Below are 16,965 nucleotides of genomic sequence, written 5' to 3' on the forward strand. Positions count from 1 at the left end.
AGACTCCGCTTGGAGTAACCCTTGCTTGATGTGTTTTTAAAAGAAGCCAAGATGAACAGAGCTGGGATCAGCAAAGACTTTGCTACCTACCCCGGTGTCATCCTGGGGACGGATAAGAATGGCGTATTTTTGAATGTGCTTGATGCAAATCAAAACATCCTGTTTGCAACTAGGGCCCAAGTGCTGCCACTGATGGGGTGTGTGTCTGTGTGGCCCAATTTTTGGAAAAAAGGGAGACTCCGCTTGGAGTAACCCTTGCTTGATGTGTTTTTAAAAGAAGCCAAGATGAACAGAGCTGGGATCAGGAAATACTTTGCTACCTACCCCGGTGTCATCCTGGGGACGGATAAGAATGGCGTATTTTTGAATGTGCTTGATGCAAATCAAAACATCCTGTTTGCAACTAGGGCCCAAGTGCTGCCACTGATGGGGTGGGTGTCTGTGTGGCCCAATTTTTGGAAAAAAAGGGAGACTCCGCTTGGAGTAACCCTTGCTTGATGTGTTTTTAAAAGAAGCCAAGATGAACAGAGCTGGGATCAGCAAAGACTTTGCTACCTACCCCGGTGTCATCCTGGGGACGGATAAGAATGGCGTATTTTTGAATGTGCTTGATGCAAATCAAAACATCCTGTTTGGAACTAGGGCCCAAGTGCTGCCACTGATGGGGTGGGTGTCTGTGTGGCCCAATTTTTGGAAAAAAAGGGAGACTCCGCTTGGAGTAACCCTTGCTTGATGTGTTTTTAAAAGAAGCCAAGATGAACAGAGCTGGGATCAGCAAAGACTTTGCTACCTACCCCGGTGTCATCCTGGGGACGGATAAGAATGGCGTATTTTTGAATGTGGTTGATGCAAATCAAAACATCCTGTTTGCAACTAGGGCCCAAGTGCTGCCACTGATGGGGTGGGTGTCTGTGTGGCCCAATTTTTGGAAAAAAAGGGAGACTCCGCTTGGAGTAACCCTTGCTTGATGTGTTTTTAAAAGAAGCCAAGATGAACAGAGCTGGGATCAGGAAAGACTTTGCTACCTACCCCGGTGTCATCCTGGGGACGGATAAGAATGGCGTATTTTTGAATGTGCTTGATGCAAATGTAGCTGTGAAGTGTACAACTGGGGCACAACTGCTGCCACTGAAGGGGTGGGTGTGTGTGTGGCCCAATTTTTGGAAAAAATGGAGACTCCGCTTGGAGTCACCTTGCGGTGTTTTACATGATTTTAGAAGGGCGTGCCATGCCTATATCTGTGTGTCCTCCTCTTTTTCCTTGTCCAGCTGTTTTGTTTTCGCATGAGTATATGTCCTTGTCACTTTCCAATGTGTTTGAGTTGTTTGTCACCTTTAGGACACCTTTGAGGGTGTTTTCTAGGTGTTTTTCTGTGTTTGTGATTGCCTGCCATTGTTTCCTATGCAGTTCGAGTTCGGTTCGTCGAACGTTCGACGAACCGAACTCGAACGGGAGGTCCGTTCGGCGAACCAACCTCGAGCCGAACCGCGACCGGTTCGCTCATCTCTAATCCTTAGGTTTGTTGTTTGCAAAAAATAATATCTTGCTGATACTACCACACCTACACCTAGAGTACTCTGTAATGTTACACTTTGTTGATACTTTTTTATCTACTTTATTAATTAAAAGTTATATTTTAACTCACATTTTTTGCTATTTAATCTACTGTTGTGAGAAAGGAGAGGTATTGAGGGAAGCTTGCTTTCACCGCCCTCCTCCATATATTGCTTTTTTCATGACCATGCTATTTCAGCAAGTCAAGTTGGTGCCTGCTCTCCCAGGGATCGCATGACATGGTAGCACAAGAGTCACTTGCCAAATAAATAACACAAAATAAACATAAACAAATAATAACACACAAACCAAATATGGATGAAAAATAAACAAGCTGTTTATTATGAGTTACATAAATATATAAATATCATAATATAATTAAATATTCCAATTAAATAAATAACCAATCCTTTAATAACCAAATCCACTCAGCCTAATCTGGGCAATTTTCCCACTAATAAACAACATGACAAATGGCAAATTAAACAAAAGATAAGGATGTTGGTGGGCAAGTGCCTTCAATCTTCAATCTTCAAAATCTTCAGTAGACTAACAGCAGGCTCCGTGCATGCGGCGCTTATAGTTGTAATCTTCCTGCACTTTTATAAAACAACCAATGAGAAAGGGGATAAAAGGAAACCCAGCAATCAGTTGGAACCAATTTAAACTAATAAAAAGCCTTTACAAGCCAAGCAGACTATGACCTTTGCCCTGGTAAAATTAATAGAAGTAAATAGAGAATGCAAAAGTGAGGGAAAAGGAGAGGGGAAAGTAAATAAAATTAAACCAGGCAAATCACTCCACCATGTGTCCGCCCACCCAATAAAGATGAAGGGCCTTTTTCATTGGCTGGAAGGTATTGAATGGATTTTTCTACCTGCATTTGTGCCGCCCCCCCGCGACAGCCGATGGGCTGCTCGGACCCGGATCCGCAGTGGCTCGTGGGGTCTCGATCTAAGGCGGGGTCGTGCGGCTACCTTGGAAATAAAAAAGGGGAATGATGTGTTTTTGGGGTGGTGAATGGGATAATGTTCGTGACGCCACCCACGGTGCGTGGTAATGGGAGAGACCACCGCTGCTGTCGTGGAGCCTGGTGACGATGTTGAAGCAGTAGGATGTTTTAACCCCTCCATGGGTAGGGGGTCTGGTGTCCCGGGGCCCGGTTGTAGGATGAAGTGGGGAACCCGTCGAGGTGAAGGGATATCAGGTACTCACACAGTCCAAAGTCACTGATGCTGACACCAGGTAAACCAAACTCTTGAAATGCTCTGCTTCTCTTGTTCGAGCATGCTGGTTCTGTACCCCTTTGGTGTTGTTGGTTGGTCTGAAGCCTTGTCCCTTGGCACTGTGTGTAACTTGGTGGATCCCTTTCGCCTAAGACTACTCGGGTCCCGGTCACCTGCGTGGCTAGCAAGGTGAGCCTGCTCTCAGGGTTCACGCTTGGGATTTTATGGACGATTTTGGGAAGTCCTATCTCCCTCATTGCGCTAGTACCCCGATTCTAGAGCGAGTGGGGAATGGTTCCTGAAGACTCCGTTCCCGTCGGGTGAATTACTGGGCTGCGCGAAGCTACTTCCCAGCCTAGGGTCCACGTACCCCGTCGTGCCCTGGCCCCTGCCCGGTTGTAGCACAAGGCAGCCGGCCTGCTCTCTGTAGCAGCACCGTACCCCCTATCACTACCCCCTGCGACCGGGGTTCCAGCTCCTTGTGGCCAGGCCAACGTCTGGCACCTGGGACGGGTACAGGAGCCCAGCTCCACAGCTTGACCTGCACTGTCACCGCTGTCTCATTGCTCAACTCTACTCAACTCAACTACTGACATCTCTGCCCTCCCTCTTCCATCCCCCCATCTGGGTGGCCCTATTCCCCTCAGGCTGCCCAATGGGTGGTTGGTGGTGTGGTGCAGAGTGTTCCTCAGGATTTATGTACACCATTTGGTAGCAACACCAAACTGACAGGACCCATAACCAAGGAGGAGCGGGTACCATGCAAAAGGGCAGATTGCACGGTACCCTTGTGACGACCTGATAGGCCAGGGCATCACACATTTTCTTCACAAATTTTGTTTTCTTATGTTATTTCATGTTTAAAATAATTTCTTAATTTTGAATACTTCCTGTTAGGCCTTCTTCACAGTGGTACCGGCAGCGTCAGACTGGCTACCGGAGGAAGTGCAGTAATACCAGTCATCGCCGTGGTTACCTGCACTGAATTCCGGAGCTCTCAGCTGAGGTCCGTAATGCAACCCAGCCTGTTCGCAGCTGAATGCAGTTAACCGTACCCAGGACTGGTATTACCGGAAACTGCCGGTAATACCAGTCCTGGCTGTGGTTACCTGCATTGAACTCCGGAGCGCTCACCTAAGCTGCAGAGTGCAGTCTGGCCTGTCCGCAGCTGTCACGGACTGAACTGTGATAGCCAGGGAATCAGTCGGCGCTCACAGTTCAGTCCTGCAAACCCACGGCTAAGTCCAGGAGTTCAATGCAGGTAACCACGGCCAGGACTGGTATTACTGCAGTTCTTATGGTAGTCAGTCTGACGCTGGGTACCGGGGTCATCAGTATTTTGGATCAGTGTGTCATAAGTATGTCATCTGCGTTTTCATTTTCATGATTAGTATGTAGTCAGTTTTTTTCCAGTATGGATAAAGAAAGAATTAAATTAGAAATCTTCTTCCTTATTTTGCTATGTTAAACATGTCCATCACACAGATGGCACACAAATGCCATCTGTGTGCTGTATGTGTTTTTCATGGACCCATAGAGCCATGGAGTCATAGATAGTCTTTGTCATCCGTGCTGCTGGTAAACAATTAACATATCTCTGTGTGTTTTCATTTATGATTGGCTGTTTGTGGATGGAAGACCAAACTGCCCAATCAGTGTCTTCCATTGAGGTTTGGGTAATGTTCAGGTCCAGAACAGAACTTTATATAAAGTCTTGCTAAACCTGCAGAAACCAAACTTCCACGGGTTCCCTCATCTCTAGTCATAGCTCCCTCAAACCCTAAGTTTCATAAGAGCACACATCAGACACTGCCCCAAAACAGTACACCCCAGAGCAGACACCTAAATAAATAAAATCCCCGAACAAAACAAATATATTTATTCGGAACCCAGACCAGACCCCTTAATTAATGCAGGCCTCAGACTAAACCAATCTGCATACCTACCTTTCCTAATCCAAGGCTCCTCTTTAGCTTCATACACCACTGCAATCAAAGTTATGGCCTTGACACAAAAGAAAGGTAAAAAAATACCTGCTTAGCAATCACTGGCTGATGCAGGTCAATACTGGAGCTACTGAGCATTTTCTGACATTTTCTTTGTGTCGAGATGGGTTAAGGAGTTAAATACCAGTGGGGGTAAGTGTTGGAAAAGTATCTTCTGGGAATTCATGAGGATATATCTTTGAGCTCTTCAAAAACAATATTATTCATTGGACAGCATGCTCTACAATACACATATGAATCACGGAGTTATTTCTTCTCCGACCTTCGCAAATCTGAGAATCATGATAGAATTCCATAGCTCCTGTGAAGTTGCCAATTATAATGATTATAGTGCTGGTGAGACCATTTCAGCATAATTTCTTTCATAGAATGCAATACTCTAAATGAAATTCTTTCTCGCTTTTGGTACATTATTGCATAAAAATCACAAAGGGGTTAACTAATAAGGCTAAACTAGCTGAAGACATAGATACCCATTAACGTTGTTGGATAATTAAGCTTCCATATAACTACAGCAGATTTATTTCATAATAAATACAATTAATTTGTAAAAAGGCAACTTAACGATTAACATTTATTCCATATTAATAAGCAATAACCACTTTTATGGTGAATTAAATGCTTATTTTGCGGCACTAAAATCTAACTATAGCTTCATTCTGGCAACATTTAATGTCACTTGTAAAAGGTTACAGAAGATTTTGTGTTCTAAAATATTTCCGCACCATTTAAGCCTGTCCTATTACATTCGTGCTCTTAATGTATGATGGTGCAGTATTAACTATTTTGTGTCTGTGTTTTAGGAGGACAAAATCTAATTATAAGTAAGGGCTAAGCATCTTACTGTACTAAACAAATGGTGTGTAACCAATGTAAATCAGAATATGTGATATATTTTAGATTGCGTCTTGTAAAGAATTAAATCAATCAGTGCTACATTATATAACAAGTCAGTGTTATCAAACTTTTCTATTCCATTTTGCATTATAAAACATTAATTTCATACTTTATATCAGGGTGTCTAACTTTTTGGAGTTTCAGGGTGGTTTCATCAGAAAAAGAACATTTGTCTTGAGCCGCCCATTAAATACATAAACACTAAAAAGAGCTAATGAGCAAAAAAACCATCCGTGCATAATTTAGTCTGCTATGCACGATGGTGCTGTACAGTACACAATGCTGCATTCGTGCGCGGTTCTTTCCACTAAAATGAAAAGGCCGGCAGCAGAAAATAGTGGACTGGCAGCTAATTATGCATGCAAGCATTGTGGCCTACTGGAAATCTATGTTGGGCAGCATTAATAGACATCCTGGGTAACATTGCTGCCCTCGTGTTGGGCACTTTTGCTTTTCATACAGCTGGTGAAATAAGGTACATAAATTTCTCATCCGTTCCATGTTGGCAAAGAGATCAAACTATAGATGTCCATAAATAATGAGGACTGGTACAGGAAAAAATATTGAATACCCTTTCTGAAATGTATTAAATACTTAGTATAAAAGCCTTTGTTAATGATTGATGACAGACTGAAGACGCCTTTGATATGGAGAACCTAGTTGAGTCATATGCATTGCTAAGTGTGATTTTGCCAATTCTTTCACACATATACTCTTCAAATCCTGAAGGTCCCGTGGGCTCCTTCTATGAACTCTGATATTTAGTTCTTTCTAGAAATTTGCTTTTGGATTCAGGTCAGGTGATTGGCTCGGCCACTCTAGCAGCTTTTTTTTTTTTCCTCTGAAACCAATTGAGTTTCCTTGGCTGTGTGCTTGGTATCATTGTATTGCTGAAATGTCCACTCTTGTTTCATCTTCATCATTCTGGTAAATGGCAGCAAATTTTTAGCATGAATGTCTCTGTAGCCGGGTGTTTACTTCCCAGTATTAGAGGCGCACTGCGCATGGTCGGGAGTGCAGGAGACTTAGGGGTACTTTGCACACTACGACATCGCAGGTGCGATGTCGGTGGGGTCAAATCGAAAGTGACGCACATCCGGCATCGCTGTCGACATCGCACTATGTGAATCCTTTTACATACGATTAACGAGCGCAAAAGCATCGTTATCGTATGATCGGTGCAGCGTCAGACATTTCCATAATTTTGCAGCAGCGACGGTACGATGTTGTTTCTCATTCCAGCAGGCAGCACACATCGCTGTGTGTGAAGCCGTAGGAGCGAGAAACATCACCTTACCTGTGTCCCGGCTGCTATGCGTAAGGAAGGAGGTGGGCGAGATGTTTACGTCCCGTTCATCTCCGCCCCTCCGCTCCTATTGGCCGCCTGCCGTGTGACATCGCTGTGACGCCGCACGACCCGCCCCCTTAGGAAGGAGGCAGTTCGCCGGCCAGAGTGACGTCGCAGGGCAGGTAAGTGCATGTGAAGCTGCCGTAGCGATAATGTTCGCTATGGCAGCAATCACAAGATATCGCTGCTGTGACGGGGCGGTGACTATCGCGCTCGGCATCGCAGTATCGGCTTGCGATGTCGTAGTGTGCAAAGTACCCCTTAGGATAATGTGCAGTGTGCTTGTAAAGCCGACAATCCTACACCCAGCTACAGAGGCCAAGTGACGCTGCAGAAATGCGACGTGCGCAAGATTTCCATGAGCCATCAGGGAAGTTCGCTTATGGAAATTATGTTATGCCCACAGGAGTGTAATAACCCAGAAAGTGGGCAGACGAGTCGGGGTGAAACAACATCCTTGCAACTAGTCACAGTCCTAATTACTGTAGGGAAAACGTAACTTATAAATCCTTTTTTTAAAACATTGCTTTTACACAATATCATTGGACAGGAATGGTTAGGCAGGGATGTTTAACCCACACATGTCTCTGCTGCTAGGTTAGAGGACATATGGGACCGGAAAGGTTCCCTTTAATCCATGCACAGCGTTTTTTCTTTTGTCTAAGCCACCTCAACCTATCTGGCTAGAGGAAAACTGAGGGTAACCAGTGGTAACTAACAACCACATTTGGCAGATTTGTACTAGTCTAATGGACTATGAGCACAAGAAAGTTTGCAAAAGAAAGTTGTTTTTTTTAATAACATGAAAATTTTGTGAAGTATACAGATGTGTTTAAATTTTTAGAAAAAGACTGTTATTTAGGTGCTGTTAGTGCAATACATTAACAAGCAAAAGGGTAACAATGTGTTGAACTTTTGACTGTCAAGCGTCATATCTCAAAATCCACTAAAGAGTTGCAAGTTAAATTTTTTTACGATACAGCCAAGATGATTGTCTATAAAATGTAAGTCATCTCAAGTTCAAATCTGTAGTGAAAGGTGAGATATGGAGACTGAAAGTCAAAAGTTAAAAACATTGTTACCCTTTTGGTAGTCACTGTATATCACAGATCAGTTAGTTCACAGTCACACTGAGAGACTATGCAGATACAGAACTTTCCTACAGTTAAGTCCAGACATATTTGGACAGTGGCACAAGTTTTGCAATTTTGGCTATTTACCAAAACATATTCAAGATACAGTTGTATAACATGTATTTGTAACGCCCCTGGACTATTTAGGTCATCACAGGGTACTTCACGTTCTTTTTCTGCAGTGAAGTATTCAACCCCTCATGGTTCTGGGTCTCTATCCTGCAGTGTTGCTTCCATCAGCATTCACAAATCCTACATACACTTTGCACCACACCTGTCAGGCACACCAGTGGGCTGCTTAAGCAGGGAGGTGGGAGGTGTCAAGTTCAGTTCAGTGGTAGCTCTCGAGCTGTGAGGAGCTCTGAGGAAGCTGGGAGTTGGAGCTCCTAGGGGAAAGGAAAACTAGGTCACAGACGGTGGTCTGGACCTAGAGGAGTCGGACCCCTGGTCGCAGGGGATTGAGGCTAGGTGTCTGGGACCTGTCAAAGAGGACGGTCAACAGCCTGGTCCCATAACCAATCTGGGACCGAAGGCACGACGGGGTACACGGACCCTAGGTCGGGGAGAAGCTTCAGGCAACCCGGCAATTAACCTGAGTTGAAACAGGCCTTTATAGACTGTTCCCACGAGTTCCAGAATCGGGGCACTAGTGCAACAAGGGGGATAGGGCTTTTAGCAAGCAGTCCACTGAAATCCCAAGTGTGAGCCCTGAGAGCAGGCTCCATCACTTAGCCATAGTGAGGAGTGGGGCCCGGATAGCTCCAAGCTACCGGACCACAACGGACAATCTAAAACTTAGTGCCAGGAGGCAGGTTACAGACCGCCAGCAGCTCTGCAGGGGACGGGACTCGGATGAGCTGCCCTTGAGAGGCAGCGGCATTCAGAGACTTACCCTGTTGTCAGCGTCTGCTTCATTGCTAACTGAGTACCCGACTGACCCCTGCACTGCATCCCCGCATCACCATCCAGAGTCCCGGGGCCTACCCCTACCCGTGGAGGGCAACGTCACCTAGCTGCCCCACTCAATCACCCCGGGTACTCCCAACGGCAGCGGTAGTACTCCCAATTACCGCACACTACAAGTACCATCACGAACTATACCATATCCCCTTTAAATACCCCCTTTATATTTGAGTGTGGCTGCTAAGCCCCTGGGTCCGGAGACTCTCAAGCCACGAACGGACACAACCTTCCGGATCCGAGCGGTTCGATCCGCTGCTGGAGCGGCACATCTCCACATGAAGTAAGGTTTTAGGAATTACAGCTCTTTTGACATATGTGCAGGATGTCAAACAAAAGGTAAGATACCCTCTTATTTGACATGAGCCACGCACTGCAGGTGTCTGGGAGTCTGTGGTGATCTATCATTGAAGGCACTCTGCACTTCAAAGTTTCCTGCTGCCCACGGGTACAAGTAGGGTTTTGCATGCCAAGGCGGTTACGTCAAATCACTGCATTAGCAATCATCCCCTGCAAGCACATGTGCCGTGGGCATTGGTAGACATGGGAGAGTGTCCCGCAGAGTTTAAATACTTTGGGTCAGCACTCAAACATATACTTTTACTCACTTTCATTCCACCCACACTCCTTCCCTCTTGCTCTCCTAACCCCATCCACTGCTTCAGCAGCTTCCTGTCCTTTCAGCCCTGTCCCCTCAGAGATTCTTCAGCTATCACGTCTCTCTCTGTCCCCTGCAATCAGCCTGTCTGTTTTCACTGCTCTATATCTCTGTCCTCTATATCCACATCTTCCTGTCTCTGCCTCTGTCTCCCCTCTCAGCCTTCAGCCTCAGTGTCCAGCTTTCTTTCTCCCTGCCTCAGCTTTTCTCTGAGCCTGCAGCCTCCCACTTCTCCCTGACTTCCACTTTGCTCTTTAGTGTACTGCTGCTCTCCCAGTCCTCAGCCTTTCTCCATGTCCCATTCTCCCAGTGTTTTCTCTCAGTGAAGAAGCCTCTCCATCCCCTCAGCCCACCGCTCAGTTTCCTTATTCAGAAGCCTCTCTGCTCCCATCAGACTATCAGCAGCAGCTCCTCCTCTCAGCAACCAGCCTAGGATTTAGGAAGTCTAAGGGTACCGGCTCACTAAACGACGTACCAGCGATTCCGACCATGATATGACCTGGTCAGGATCTCTGGTGCGACGCTACATGGTAGCTGGTGAGCTGTCAATCAGGCATATCTCACCAGCGACCAGCCACCAGCGACTTGTGTAACGATGCTGCGCTTGGTAACCAGGGTAAATATCAGGTAACTAAGCAAAGCGCTTTGCTTAGTTACCTGATATTTACCCTGGCTACGTGTGCAGGGAGCAAGTGCTAAGCGGTGTACGCTGGTAACCAGGGTAAATATCGGGTAACCAAGCAAAGCGCTTTGCTTAGTTACCCAATATTTACCCTGGTTACCAGCGTACGCTGCTTACACAGAGTTGGTGCTCGCCGATTTGTGCTGCACAGCGGGAGACCAATGAGCAAAAAATGAACCAGAACAGTGTGTAACGATCAGCGATTTCACAGCAGGGGCCAGATCGCTGCTTAGTGTCACACACAGCGAGATCGCTGATGAGGTCACTGGTACGTCACAAAACTTGTGACTCAGCAGCGATCTCGCTAGCGATCTCGCTAGGTGAGAAGTACCCCTAAGTACAGTGCTACCTCTGTTTTAGTTGATAATCCATCTGAATACAATCAATGAAAACCGAAACCAATGAAAACCGAGGCAATTATTTTCATAGGAATCAATGTAAAAAAAATGAAACCAATGATAATCGAAATCAACGAAAACCGAGGTATAACTGTTTCATTATTTCCCCTCTTCTGCTATTAAGCCTTTGTTTGCCATCTTCCATTGCTGTGATTGTGTTAACCCTTGGTGTTACTGCAACCCCTGCATCAACCCCTACATTGCTGTATTAACCCCTGTTGCTCCCTGTATTAACCCCTTAAATTGTGTAGGGATAGCGAGTGTTATTAAATATTGTTTATTATTACAAGGTTTTGGTCTCAGTCACCAGTAATATTCTCTATCAAAAACTTTATTAGGAAAAATTCCATGGAGGCTGACAATCTCAAATACAAATCCCTGGGTTAAAATCTTAGAATTAGGTAACGACGGATAGAATGTGTCATTTTAGAAAACTTATCAAACAAAAATGACTGTATTACCAGGAGACGAAGGTAAATACATAATAAAGTCCATGGAAATATATGTCCAAGTTTGAGTAGGAACACTCAAAGGCCACAGATATTCTGAGAAATAAGAGTCAGATGCCTTTGAGAGTGCACAGGTGGCACATGCAAACACATAGGATACCTAATCCATCTGGCATCTGGGCCACCAAAGGAATGTAATATGAGATCCAAAGTACCTTTCACCCCAGTGTGACCAGCCGTAACATAATCATGATGCTCTCCCAGAACCTTAAGACAAAGTTTCAGGGGAACAAAAGGCTTGTTCACCAGAACCCCAGATAGCGCCTCATCTTGAGCCTCAGCAATCGCAGATTCAACATCAGTACTGAGCACCGGAACCACCACTCACTTCTGAAGGAAGGAAACAAGTTCATCACAGGTCCCACCCCTACTCTGGAAAACTCTTGAAAAAGAATCAGCATTAGGCCATGTGCCCACGGGACGCTCGTACCTGCGGATATATTCGCAGGTACGGCCGCATGTTTCCCGCCGGCAGCCGCAGCTATTTTTAGCTGCGAGTTTCCAGCGGAATAGCTGTGGGAAACATGCGGAGTTTCACGCGATTTACCTGCGGACGTCCCGGCCTCTATCTCCATAGCGGACGGCCGGGATCTCCGCAAGTAAATCCGCATGAATAACTGACATGCAGTTAGGTGCGGCTGAGGGATCTCCGCAGGAGATTCCACAGCCGAACTTTACGCAGCGTGGACACAGACACTCCCCATGTCCCATAGGGTAACATGGGGAGTGCCTGTACATGCTAGAACCTGCGGATTTATCTGGAAAATCCAGAAAAATCCGCAGGTTTTCCGCGGCAAACCCCGCAGCAAAAAGCTCCCGTGGGCACATAGCCTTAATGTTTTTAGAACCATGGCGATAAGTAACAAAAAAATTAAAACTATTGAAAAACAATGATGAACGAGCTTGTCATGGTGTAAGCTGATTAGCCGACTAAAGTTAAAGAAGGTTTTTATGGTCAGTAATTACTGTAACCAGATAAATAGCTTCCTCAAGAAAATTTTGCCATTCCTCAAACGTCAACTTGATTGCCAATAAATCCCTGTCACCAATATCCTAATTACTTCTTCTGAGGATAATTTCTGAGGCCTGAAACACACTTCAGTTAAAAACACGCACGTGCCGCGAGACACGTATTTACCCTGCGTGTTGCGTGTGGTAAGTACGTGTCTCGGGTACGTGCGGTCCACGTGTGTTCTACGTGTGCTACCCACGATAGCACACGTAGAATCGGTAATTTGCATACTCACGTGGTCCGCGCTGCTGTCTGAGGTGCTGATCTTTGGTCTCCAGCCCTGCCATCTCCCCGCTGCTGCTGCTGCTGCCGGCAGCAGTGAAGTGAATATTAAATGAGCATAATAAGCGGCAGTCGGCAGCAAGTGGCAGCAGCGACAGAGACAGGAGGGCTGGAGAAGGTGAGTAAATGTTTTTGTTTTTTTTTCACTGACACGTGTGTTTTCTCCGGCGCGTGTCACACGGGACCGCATCCACACTACATCCGTGTGGTACGGGTGCGGGCCGTGTGACACCCGTGCTGCCGGAGAAAATGTGGACATGTCAGCGTGTAGAAAAATGCACACACGTACAAACGCACACGGACACACGTTCCATGTGGTTTTACGTGTGTGTGCCTGCTACAATAGGGTAGCATTGCTGAACATGTCTCCGTGCCGCCGGTACGTGCAAAAAATGGCAAACACGTACCGGCGGCACGGATGTGTGTCGGAGGCCTTAGAAAAGAAGGCGCAAGGACACAGTTTACCAAGGGATGAACCATGAAACATTACAGCTCCAACTCACACTTTGACACTTCACCTCCACCATAGGTTGAGACACGTTGGGCTGTGACTATACAGGTGCTGACAAGAAGCACTTCTTAAGACAATTAAAGGCATACAAAACATCCTGAGTCCATTTAGAGAAGTCTGTATCCTTCTTAGTCATGTCAGTAAGTGGTCTTGCTATGGCAGAGAAGTTCCTAATAAACTTCCTGTAATAATTAACAAACCCTAAAAAACGTTGCAGAGCTTTATGGTTCTCGGGGCAATCCCATTTCAAAATAGCCTGTAATTTAGAAGAATCCATCCAAAAACCTGCAGCACAAACAATGTACCCCAAAACCAAGTGTTCCTGTTTTTTTCTAGTTTAGCGTATATTTTATTCTCTCTGAGGATTTTTAAAACTCATTTGACATTTTCCAAATGAGACCCAATCCCGTGAATAAATCAGAATGTCATCAAGATAAATAATTACACATCATTAAAAAAATGCTAGAAAACCGCAGCCATGTTGGTTAGACAAAAAGGCATTAACAAACTTTCTAAGAGCCCCTCCAGCATATTGAACACCATCTTCCATGCATCCCCCTGTCTGAAAGATTATAAGCCCCCAAGGTCAATTTTAGAGAACCATTTAACACTGGCAATCTGATTAAATAGGTCCAGACTCCAGAGTGAGTGCCATGGGATACGGATCACAAACAATTGTTACTGGGTGTCACTTACTGGTCTGCTAGTTGTAGTTTTGATCAAATTGCTGTTTTTTAAGTGAGAGATTTTCACTTGAGGTTTAGTAAACTTCTCTCCATGTAGTTTTCCACATTCATGAACTCTGTATAGCCCCACCCCACACCACTGATTTCCAGCTTTCTGCCTAACTACGGTGTACACAGAAAGCTGCTAATCAGTGGAGATCACAAGGTTATATAAAACTCAGCATTAAGTAAAGTGGTAGATTTGCAGCAAATACTGTATAAACGTAGTATGATCAAAATGGCAGCAAGCAGCTCAGTAAGGCCGGTTTCACACATCCGGCTTTTCGCCGGTTTGCCGGATCCGGCGCTCTCCCGTACAGACAATACAGTACAGTGACAGCGCTGTAACTTCCGGGTCACATGGCCGGTCACATGACAGCACGTGACCGGCGCTTGTTGCGCTGTCAATGTACTGTAGTCACTGTATGGGAGAGCGCCGGATCCGGCAAACCGGCGAAAAGCCGGATGTGTGAAACCGGCCTAAGTTATACATTGCTGGAATCCGGATCTCTACCCCTACGTTATGCTGCTCTCAGATGGCAAAGTCAAAACCTACAGACAGGTTCCCTTTAAGAGTAAGAGTTCCCAATTTTTTTAACACATTGTTTACATATTTATTGACTCATTTACATGTGGTGAAGAATTCACTGATGAAGTCCCATTATAAGCTCACTAATGAGAGCTAGGCAGCTACAGAAATGCAGTACTGTAGATCTAAGACAGCAGAAACATCACACACTTATGAACAGCACAAATAATTCCCCATCACTGTTGAAAGCACATTTGCTCAAAGCATATGAAGGGGAAATATTTTCTTTTGCTGAGACTTTATGCGCTGTGAAGGCAGAATAAGACTTCATAACATATCAGCTTGATATTTTATTTTCATGCTTAATATACGGCTCCATATATCAGCTGTGAATTCTACCTGCAAGCTTTTAAACAAGCCTTATGTTACACGTATCAAGCGGACAATTCTGAGCTTGCCACATTCTCCCGGGCCATTTGGAGGGACAGAACTTTTTCCATAGGGATTTTATGCATTAGACCATAGACCATCTGGAGTGGAACATTTACAAGGACAGTGCAATAAGCAATGCCAATAGAATCTTGAACAGCGTTAAACACATTACTTTGTACCATATGTGTTTGTGTATTAGCAGAAGTGTAGGGTTTTTCATTAAAGAACATTTCATAATGAAATGTGGACTAAAAGTACAGTGCCTCCGTGTTACTGTCCTATGTTAGTCCATTCTCTATGGACTAAAAGGTTTGTCTAGTACAGGGGTCTCAAACTCAGCTGGGTGAATGGGCTGCATATAGAAAAAAAATTGAGAGGGGCCGCATTCTTTGCAGGACAAAGTGCCATTTTTAATGAATTCATGTTTTTTTCCTATACATCTTTGGATCACTTTTTTGAATTTTTTTGCTTGTTTATTATAACAAACCTGGACTTTTTTGTTTAGTTAAGTTTATATATAAAACAGCATTTTTAATGGCAAAAAAATAAAATAAAATTCATGCTTTATTTTGAATTTTACCTTCTTGTAATATTGTTTTAAAATTATGAGCATCATATAGTAATCTTAGCCAACATCTTGTAGTAAAGTCCCCATCTGTGTGCCTTGTAATATTGTGCACATCCTTGTGGTATTGTGCCCATCCTTGTAGCATTCTGCCAATCCTTGTAGCATTCTGCCCAGTAGTATTGTGCCCATCCTTGTAGTATCTTGCCCAGTAGTATTGTGCTCACCCTTGTAGTATTGTGCCCAGTAGTATTGTGCTCATCCTTGTAGTATTGTGCCCAATAGTATTGTGCCCATCCTTATAGTATTGTGCCTAGTAGTATTGTGCTCATCCTTGTAGTACTGTACCCAGTAATATTGTGCCCATCCTTGAAGTATTGTGCTCATCCTTGTGGTATTGTGCCCTGCAGTATTGTATCCTACAGTATTGTGCCTATCCTTGTAGTATTGTGCCCATCCTTGTAGTATTGTACCCATCCTTGTAGTATTGTGCCCAGTGGTATTGTGCTCACCCTTGTGGTATTTTGCCCTGCAGTATTGTGTCTTGCAGTATTGTACCCATCCTTGAAGAATTGTGCCTATCCTTGTAGTATTGTGCCCAGTAGTATTGTGCTCATCCTTGTAGTATTGTGCCCATCCTTTTAGTATTGTGTCCTGCAGTATTGTGCCCTTGCTTGTAGTATTGTGCCCATTCTTGTAGTATTGTGCTTATCCTTGTAGTATTGTGTTCACCCTTGTAGTATTGTGCTCATTTTTGTAGTATTGTGCACATCCTTGTGGTATTGTGACCTGCAGTATTGTATTATCCTTGCAGCATTTTGTCCATCCTTGTAGTATTGTGCCCATCCTTGTAGTATTGTGCTCATCTTTGAAGTATTGTGCCCATCCTTGTAGTATTGTACCCATCATTGTAGTATTGTGCTCATCCTTGTAGTATTGTGCTCATCTTTGTAGTATTGTGCCCATCCTTGTAGTATTGTGCCCATCCTTGTAGAATTGTGCGAATCCTTGTAGTATTTTAGTATTGTTCTCATTTCTGTAGTATTGTGCCCATCCTTGTGGTATTTTAGTAGTGTTCTCATTTTTGTATTATTGTGCTCACCCTTGTAGTATTGTGCCCATCTTTATAGTATTGTACCCATTCTTGTAGTATTGTGCCCAGTAGCATTGTGCTCACCCCTTGTGGTATTGTGCCCTGCAGCATTGTATCCTGCAGTATTGTACCCATCTTTGAAGTATTGTGCCCATCCTTGTAGTATTGTGCCCATCCTTGTAGTATTGTGCCCATCCTTGTAGTATTGTGCTCATCCTTGTAGTATTGTGCCCATCCTTGTAGTATAGTGCACATTCTTGTGGTATTGTGACCTGCAGTATTGTGCTATCCTTGCAGCATTTTGCCCATCCTTGTAGTATTGTGCCCATTCTTGTAGTATTGTGCCCAGTAGTATTGTGCTCATCCTTGTAGTATTGTGCCCATCCTTGTAGTATTGTGTCCTGCAGTATAGTGTACTTGCTTGTAGTATTGTGCCCATTCTTGT

Source organism: Anomaloglossus baeobatrachus, chromosome 1 (genome assembly GCF_048569485.1).
Source record: "Anomaloglossus baeobatrachus isolate aAnoBae1 chromosome 1, aAnoBae1.hap1, whole genome shotgun sequence".
In the NCBI taxonomy this organism is placed as follows: domain Eukaryota; kingdom Metazoa; phylum Chordata; class Amphibia; order Anura; family Aromobatidae; genus Anomaloglossus; species Anomaloglossus baeobatrachus.